At 39.3% G+C, this 9,594-nt stretch overlaps 1 pseudogene; it reads left to right on the top strand.

Annotated features, from left to right (window-relative positions):
- The first annotated feature begins 819 nt into the window (after positions 1-819).
- On the top strand, positions 820-2,060 carry LOC145447405 (uncharacterized; annotated as a pseudogene).
- The last annotated feature ends 7,534 nt before the right edge of the window (positions 2,061-9,594 follow it).

Raw genomic sequence — 9,594 nt, 5'->3', positions numbered from 1 at the left:
AATGTAATTGAAATTGTAATTGAGCAAAAGTTTTGTCAAATTACAATTACAATTACAATTACACAAAATAAAAATGCTTCAATTACAATTACATTACAATTACATTGAAAAAATGTAATTAATTACATTCAATTACAATTACAAATTACAATTGATCCAACTCTAGTGTACAGGGGTGTACCAGATCCGAATTACAATGAGCCGATGGCTAGCTATCACAAAGGCAGGTTTATGGGTCAGTACCAGTTGACGCACAGATTAATGAGCAATATAGTACGATGTTATCTCAAGTGTTATACTGTACACCGCTTAATTGTGATGCCATAGGCAAATATTTCTCCTATTCATTTAGTCGTAGGCAATAGACCAATGGTTCCGTTTGGTGTTGAAAAGTATGCAGTTAACAAACATGTGTTAAGCTAGTCATTTGTCTTTTAGTGATTTATGAGGAAACCGCCGTGATAGCTCAAACTTCTTGAATCGTTACTTCCTACCAGGGTTGTAACCAAGTCAAATGGTTCCGAGTCACGAGTCAATCTGACTTTTGTGGTTTTGACTCGAGTCGAGTCGAGTCATTTTCAATTCATCACCGACTCGAGTCCGAGTCCAAGTCACCGTTTTAACCCTAGAATGCATAACAGGGGTCAAAATGACCCAGACGGTGCTATTCATTGTAACCGCTAAACACATATTGTGAATTGAATCCTGAAATTTCTTGACTTTGTTAGTCTTTAATACTTATACATGATGAGAAAAAATTTGTTCTGAAAATTTTTACCTTTGACAAGAAAAATGCATATTTCATTGAGTACCACGAGAATGCATAACAGGGGTCATTTTGACCCACATCAAATTAAACTAGAAAAGGACCCGGAAAAGAGGCCTGAGATCATCAGATTTTATAAACAGAAAAAGATTTGTGTTGACTTGATTGACCAAATCGTTCAAACATATATACTTGCAAACGAAAATCCTGTCGATGGGCTGTAGTTCTCTTTTTCAATCTGCTCAACATCGCAGCTCAAAATGCATTCACCATATTCAGACAAGTATGACCTAATTATATGAGTGGACAAGGTTCAAAGCAATGAGGTTTGATCGATATCTTGCTAACTGCCTCATTTTGCTCCACATGATGACAAGATAGACAATGCAACACCACAGAGCCACAGGAGAGGCTAGATGAGATGTGGCATAGCTTTTCGAAGTCCATCCCCGCAATCAAAAAACACGTTGCAGAGTAGGAAGTGGTGTTCCTTACTAGGGATGGTGTGATTTGTGGTTCACGTTCGCGTTTTGTGTTTGAACCCCCGAAATCTAGAGGTTCACGTCCACAAACGAGCCTTGATAAGTTCTTCACTGTGAAACTTTTTGATAGGTTCTGCACTGTGAACCTTTTTTATTGATTGCAATTTTCACTTCCTTCTTTGTATGAAATGTATTGCATTTCCCCTGCGGGCCACTCTATGCATGGCGTTATCGCAGCTTAAAAACAAATCAACACCAAATGCGCATGCACCTTGACAATCTCAAATACTTTTACTTGCTTTGTTACAAAAGTTTGCGCGAAATATCCTACTTGCCGTTTGTAAATATTTAGTGATTCTCTGCTGGGAGCTTGACTTGCAATCATAAAACATCAAGATCCAATTACGCTACATGTAGGTAAGTAGCCACTCCCTTTGTCCTGACGCAAGGGATAAGAAAGTTGCGAAATATTGCTCCAGATGTTGCAGACCGATGTGCCCAGAATACAGCGTGACCATGATCATAGGCAACAAATGCAGTGAATGAATCAGGGTATTCTTTGTAGTGTGAACTGTTCTGGACTTTTATTTCATTTTATCATCGACTTCTTTAGACTGCTTTTCGTCGGTTTTCACATTAAAATACAGTAGAAACTCTAGACATGTCATCATGACGCCAATGAAAGATCTGAGGAAAGAGCAAAAAGAAAAATTTTCAATGTCTTTGTAATACAATTGCACGTAATAGCAATACGGGTCGAAATGACCCCTGTGATGCATTAGCGTAAGTTTTTTCGTGTATGCATTCGAGGGTTAAGGGTCAAGTCCGAGTCATAGTGTTATGACTCGAGTCGAGTCCAAGTCACAGTATTGAAGTCATGTTCAACTTATGTTTTCAATCCTGCTTGGGTGATATCGAATTCCTTGCTTGCCAAACATGCTTATTTTGTCCCTATCATAGTCTTGGCACATGTTTATTTAGGCAGATAACGGACAGTTCCTGGCCTCATTTACCGATGCTACAGGTAGACGAGACAGGCCGCCAATACGATAACTTTACTAATCTTAGAACTTTAAATCAAATATCTGTCAGTCTGATATATCACAAATGCAAGCACTCAGTTTTTATTACTAGCACATCGACGACCACTCACAAATAGCTTATAGAGAATTAACGAATTCACGTCTACATACTATCTGATAGAGAACCTACGAATTCACGTCTAGATACAAGCTGGTAGAGAATCAACAAATAAACGTTCATGTGGAGGTACGGTTTTGCTTTCACATTAAATCAGGTGGTCAACAATGTCAACTTTCCTGCTCAGCTCCCGAAGTAGTCGCCGGAGCGTTACTTTAGTGCTGATTTGCTGTAATCTTAGTCGAATTTTCCCTACATTTACCAAAAATTCTCAAAAATGAGGGCAGAATCTTAAAAAGGAGGCTACTTCTTAAAATTGTTAGATTATCTGAAAGAACTTAAATTTGGCTCAATTCCAACCAGTAGAAAGCAATGCCAAGAGAAAATATTTTGAATTAATTACAAAGAGACTTTCGAATTTTACCGGCTACCTCATGATATTGTTAGATTGTGTAAAAGTATGATTCATAGCAAATTTGGCTGAATTCCAACTAGAAGAAGCGAGGTTATTAGAGTGGAATATTTTGAATATGAAAAAATAGTCGACTTACTACTAGTATGTAATTATATTATATGAAATCATTTCTCACGAAAAATACTGCATGTATTTTCAAATCCAATATTTTATCCTCTCATATCATTGATTCCACTATATACAATTAAGCCAGATTCAGTGTTCTTTTTATGCAACGTAACAATTTTATCAAGTAGCCACCATGTAGAATAAAAAAGAAGTTATTTTCGATCGGCCCTGTTGTACAAACATCACACAACATTAGCCATTCATTATTACTCACGTGCACAATGCACATATCTAACAAAACGTCGAATGGACGGAGGGTATTGTGTGTTTATAAAGACAGCAGATCAAATCAAATCAATGAGTTATACTTGAAAAATACTAAAGTGGAAAGGAGATTCTCATACATGTTGAGGCGGCATGGCCTTAGAATAATCCACATCCACTGGATACACGTTCCACTGATGCATTAGATGCAGGAATTGAAAAGCAATTTTGAACCACACTGAAGAGCACGAGATACTCATCCATTCTAGTCGCCCAAAATACAAAGAATCATCGCCTTCAAATCTACACATGAGCTTATCAGTCTCTTCCAAGTATAGGCTACTTGATCATCTGTGTCATTTCATTGGCTCTAATTGGACTTTGCTTCGATTGTTTGCTTGTATAATTGAAAAGTCTTGACTACTATTATTTCTTCACCACGGGATTATTTTGTACAATGCTTTGCTCTTTGTTACTATGTACCATTGTCTTTTGTTTTTACGGCGGCATATCTGATATCAGACGAGTGCAACGAAAGCAGTGGTGACAAATAGCGATGTCGACAGAATTCGTCACATGCGTTGATCTAACCATTGTAATTCGGAAATTTCTTCCCCTCCAAGTCATATAAAATAAGCCGAGTCAATGACTTGAGTCGAGTCATGCGTAATGACTCGAGTACAAGTCGAGTCAATCCAAATATTGACTCGAGTCGAGTCGAGTCATTTTCCCATTTCAAGAAAATGACTCGAGTCAAGTCGAGTCACAAAAAAATCGTGACTCGAGTTTGACTCGAGTCGAGTCATGACTGGAGTCATTACAACCCTGCTTCCTACGCGACGTTACTAAATACCGCAATGCACATAAATGAAGTGACATAGCCAGCCAGGGTCGAAACAGCTTGCAACTTGAAATCGAACACCTTTTGTTTTAAAATGCCGATTTTATGTCTAATATTTCGCCATACATTTGCAATTTAATATTTTGTTATTAGTTATGCAAATTAGCGACAATAGACTGTGTATAGTGGCATACGATCTGAGGTTATTGACAACTCTTGCAGCCCATGTTTGTTGTTTGTTTGTTTGTTTGTTTTGGGGTAGGCCTATGATTGTCAACTACTATGGTAATTTACACCAGGCCTTCTTATTTTCCGTAACTGGCGACTTATAGCACGGCCCACCTCAAGGCTTTTGTAAGACACCGCTGACGCGGATGAAGTGGCGAGGATGAGCCTAGGTAAACCTCCAACACGCCGTAACAGCACTTTGTCAGCCCCCTGTAAAAAACGTTGGTCTTGGGCCCCTCATAGGGTGGTAAAACGTACTTCTGGGGGGATTGGCCCCCAAGACCCCCCCTCTGACTATACGCTGTTTATATACTGTACAATGTGCATTGACTATGCCTTGTTTCTTCGTCCAGTGTCCGTTTAGCGAATCTGCTTTTCTTGCCTAATCGCGCGAGGCTCGAGAAATTGGCATAAGTCATGACTGAATCGGTCAATATGAAGTTGTTTATACATTGGGTGTCTGTTTAGGGAGTCAGCTTTGCTTGCTTTCTATAATTCATGACTGAATCGGTCAATATGATCGGTATTTGCATATATATTGCAATCAATTTTTATCCTCTCTCTGCTCCCGTAATCTGAATCACCGGTAGAGCTGAGTAAGGTGTGCTTGAAAAGGTATGACCCCTAAATAATGATTGAAAATCTCCGGGTGTCCTACCAGTTGGCAGGAACGAAACAGTATTTCGCCAGGCCCCCCAAAAAACTTGAGCCTTGGGCGCCCAGAGGGTGATCAACCGACCACCCCCCATTCACGTTTGTTCGCTTTTGTCACGAAATTACAGTTATATTGTTCAGTTAACCAGCGCCAAGCGCGACAATTTTTGATAATTCATGATAAAATCGGCTGATAAGATTGGGAATTGCATATATATTGCTATCAATATCCTGATCTCTCTACTGACGTAATCGGAGTTACCGGTAGAGCTGAGTGATGTATCTTTGAAACTGTAGAGCCCGCAAATAATAATTAAACATTTTCTGACGGGCGGACTCGTTGGTATGACTTCGTTACATGATGTTATTTCGTCATATCCTGTCTGCTATATCAAAGAATATAGAATCGGCCAAACGTACTAAATTAAAGGATCACACGATTTCAAATTGGTATTTCATCACTGGCATCTAATTTTCCCAGCGGGATGGTATTTGTCTTGTGAGGTTCAGATTACCAAGACAGGAACATTTAGCGCCAGTCATTTAGGCGCCTATGGACAATTCAACCTACATGTATTTCATATATCTAAACGTTATTTTTGGTCACCATAAGGGCAGTCCTTTTCGGGCAAGGTTTCTCGCTGCCGTTCGTTCTGGCACACTTCTTGGAGTTGCGTGTTACGTGGCCTTAAACTGTATCGGTCTTGGTTCGTCGTGGAGCGGTAATGGCCAGCGCCGATATGCCTAGTTCTATAAATCTTGCGTATTTTTCCTTTGGGAAGAGTAGCCTACCCAATAATCATAACATTTTGTAAGTTGAAATCGCGCCTAGCGCGAAAATTTTTTGGAAAAGTTGCATAAAGTTTCAAAAAACTCTATAATTTATGCTAATTCACGAAAAAAATTGGGGCTACTTTCGAGCTCGGGTCCCCCCGGCGATGGGTTTGGGGTGTGGCAGTTACGGCCCTGCACTTAGGTATCGGAATTCGGAAGTCGACCTCGGTCGGACTCGAACCCGCACCCATTGGTGTTGCAGCCGCGGATTATACCAATGCGCTATCTCGCCACCTTGCAGCCCATGTGCTACTATCGACTGATTGAGGTGTGGGGCACGCCCGATACGCAATAGGCTGGTGCGCCTACTATCATTGCTGACCTGAATTACCGCATCTGCAGCAGTAGCTTTACCTACTCTCTCGCCAACCTCTGACTTAGGTTGATTGTCGTTCGTTATGTCATGCTGTTTTTGGGCTGACACGAAATAAATTCCAATTTGTTTAATTGGCGGCGAATAGACTCTGTGACCAAATACTATTTTATTCAAATCCAAATTTTTTGACGGCAATAAATCCGCTTTCACTGGTTGGAATTGAACCAAATTTGCAGAACATCGTTTTTATAGACTACCTAATACTTTCATGGGGAGAACAGAAAAATTCCCATTTTTTCGTTATTTTTTTATATATATTAAATAGAAACTTTATTTTCCCGTAGCAATGCGGCTACTGGTTGGAATTGAACCAAATTTGGTGTGTAGGCTTAAGTTAGGTAACCCAACAATTTTATCAAGTAGCCAGAACGATTTGAGAAAGAAGTCATTTTTGAAGACCCCTAAGAACAAGGGTGTACGAGTTTTGAGCAAACGTTAAAAAGGGTGTACCACTTCCAAAAAGGTTGAAGAGCACTGCTATAGACTGATCCCGTGTCCCCGTCTCTCTCTTGCATGATTTATATATACCGGGTGTATTAGTTCATGCGTTTAAATTACTCGTAATAAATTGTAACATCATTATCCCTTTATTCTGTGACAGGGCTGCGTATCGCATCATATCAATTTTTTCACTTTTCCAATGTATCCTCCGCCGTAGTTGATAATAGCAATTATAAACTGAGGCCTTGTAGAATCCTGCATACTTAAAAAGTTCAGAATGTACGCGATAAAACGTCCTTCCCCATTCACAGTTAACTATTTATTCGTTACTCAAATTTCCTTCGAGCCTTGCGGGATATCCTGTGCTTGGTTTCTACCTACACAAGGTCACTGTGTTGAGTAGACAGCCAATGAGCGAGACACGCAAAAAAGTCGTTACTACAATGATGAGATCATCAAAATGTGTACGGCCTTGTCAGTACATAAATGGTTTGATCTCATGATAAGATTTGTCTTACATTGCTCAGGAAATGTCAAACTTACGCGAGTGATGGTCGGGCAGGGTGAAGGGAAGGAAATGGCCCATTCGTAACTGCCGCACATAATACTTTTTTAGTATGAATAACACACAGACTACAGACCTCAATAACGTTATTTGCAATTGTGAAAGAGCAAGATAGTGCTCAACGCCTCCACGAACTGTTTGGCTGCTTTAGTCTAGGGGTGTGCATGTGAAACGGTATTTCAAGGCCGCCCTCTCTGTCCACGTCTGGACACAAGAAGACATTAGGTTTTGGCCGTCATGTGGCTACGGCTAAAATTCGGTGTTAAAAACGCAGGATAAATGCGCTAAAACCTTTACCAAAAATAACCGTTGCTGGTTGGCCAATATCTTCAATGTTGATATGATCGGCACCGAATACTCTCGTCCTTGCAATCTGAGATATGCAAGAGGAAAATATAGCACCCCGTTTTGAAATCGCGTGTGTTACATATATTACATAGCACTGTGAGTACGTAGCATATTAAAAATTCATTCTTGTCTATTCCTAAGGCGCGCGTCGCAAGATGAAATATAACTCACATTTTGTTCCCGGTCCAAAAGTATAAGAACCCCGATATTATAACAAATACGCAGTCATCTTTCAAACACCTGAATGCAGTAGATATTGCAGTAATTCGTATTAATATTGTTTTATTCTTTCACAACGAAGTAAACATTTCTTTCAATCAGAACTTCATTCTAATTAATTCTATCACAGTATGGAAAGGGGACCGTATGCATATATTCGTTCCCAGTTAAATCAAGCAACCGATCTATGACGATTGTGCCTTTACTATCCAATATGTGATACATTGTAAGTAGTATCTCATTCCGTTGCACCATCTATATGTGATTTGAGAAGTATCGTCATTATTGAATCAGTTCAACAAGATGTAGGCTATATTTGGTACAATGTTGCACTACCATGGCGTTTAAGGAAATGGAAAGCAATACAATGAAATTGCCGCGTTGGCGAAACGAACTGTGTACTGTGAGTACGGAAGCAATCGCAAGCTCATCCACATTATATAACGAAATGCAGACGTGGTAAATCGATAGTCGCACAAGAAATCGGGCTTAGCGATGTAAGTTTATTGCAATTGAAGCGATAATATAGGTATCATATTGTGTATATATATATAGTCTGACGCCGGCACCTCTCAGTTGTAAAAGCTTTTGCTAGGTTGGATAAATTGTAATGCTCGTATACGAATATAGCGACGAAGGCATAGCAGAGTTTGATAAACTAAAGTTTTATGTGGGTAGTGTATTTCATATATTACAATTTCATTTGTTCAAAATAACAGAGTAAAGTAAAGATTTGCAGCAGTTGTTTTTTTCTTCATGGGACTCCCCTATTCTCTACTTTCATGGTCATTATTTGATATCATTCTCGAGCTAGAAGGCTGAACCAAACTTTATTATTATGAAGTAACCTTTCTAAGCTTAGATGCCGCATAAAGCACATGCTACCACCGGGCCTTGCTTGTCGAATATTTTGTAAAACATAACTCTTGGTACATGTATGTGATATACAAAAATCTATGACTCGTGTAAACTCAGTCGCATTCAAAGGCGCCGAAAATTCAATTTTCACAAAGGTAGCTGGCGGCGAACGCTTCCGACGATACCTTTGATCATGATAGCGGCATATCTGGCACCAACATTGAGAAACATATTTTTCAATAAAGGTAGGCTGTCACTTCTCTACTTTAGTCATTTCTATATAGCAGCTCATCTTCTATATATTCTGAAATAGTGGTTATGTATATATACAGTTATCACAGGAGAAAATGGATTCCGTGATAAAGTATTAATCAATTTTTTATATAGATCATTAAAAAAGAACAATTTTTAACAAACCTCAACAATATATCTATACACAGCAATGTGTTTGCAGCAGTAGTCTATTATGAATTTGCCAATTAAAATGAGTTTACACCTGGGGTGTCAAACATATGGTCCGACAAATGATTTTATCCGGTTTGCGAAGCCATTCCGAGTAGATTAAAAAATGCTTGCATTATCCAGCACATTTGTCACAAATATTGATTTGTTCTGAAGAAAATACGTCCGTTAAATATTTCCTCAATACAGCAAGGCCACATAATAATCACCTGACTACGGTGTTTTGATCTCACACTTGCTACCACTAGGAACAAATCGGTGACATTTATCCCTAATTTCGGAAAGGCAAAAAAGTGCACGGTGAGCTTAGCTTTATGGGAAAATGTGCTAAAAAGTAATTATCTTCACATAGCAAAAACGTTTCGCGGACCCCCGGTTGAGAACCGCTGCATTAGGCTAGTGTTGGTTCTCAGCCGATGTATAGGAACAATCAAGAAATCCAAATTCTAAGTGTGGCATAGGCCTATTTGGAAGTTTTATTATTTTATACGCTCAAGACACAGGAGGTACAATGCGATAAACAGATACGTGGGTGTCGAGACGATCGATTAGTTGTCTCTTAATCCAGCTTAGGCTACCCATCATCCTAATGT

The sequence above is a fragment of the Botryllus schlosseri genome, chromosome 9 (genome assembly GCF_051294905.1).
Source record: "Botryllus schlosseri isolate E-star chromosome 9, Bs_hap1, whole genome shotgun sequence".
Classification (NCBI taxonomy): domain Eukaryota; kingdom Metazoa; phylum Chordata; class Ascidiacea; order Stolidobranchia; family Styelidae; genus Botryllus; species Botryllus schlosseri.
Note: the sequence above shows the minus strand (reverse complement) of the source record. Positions and strands in the feature narration are given on the sequence as shown.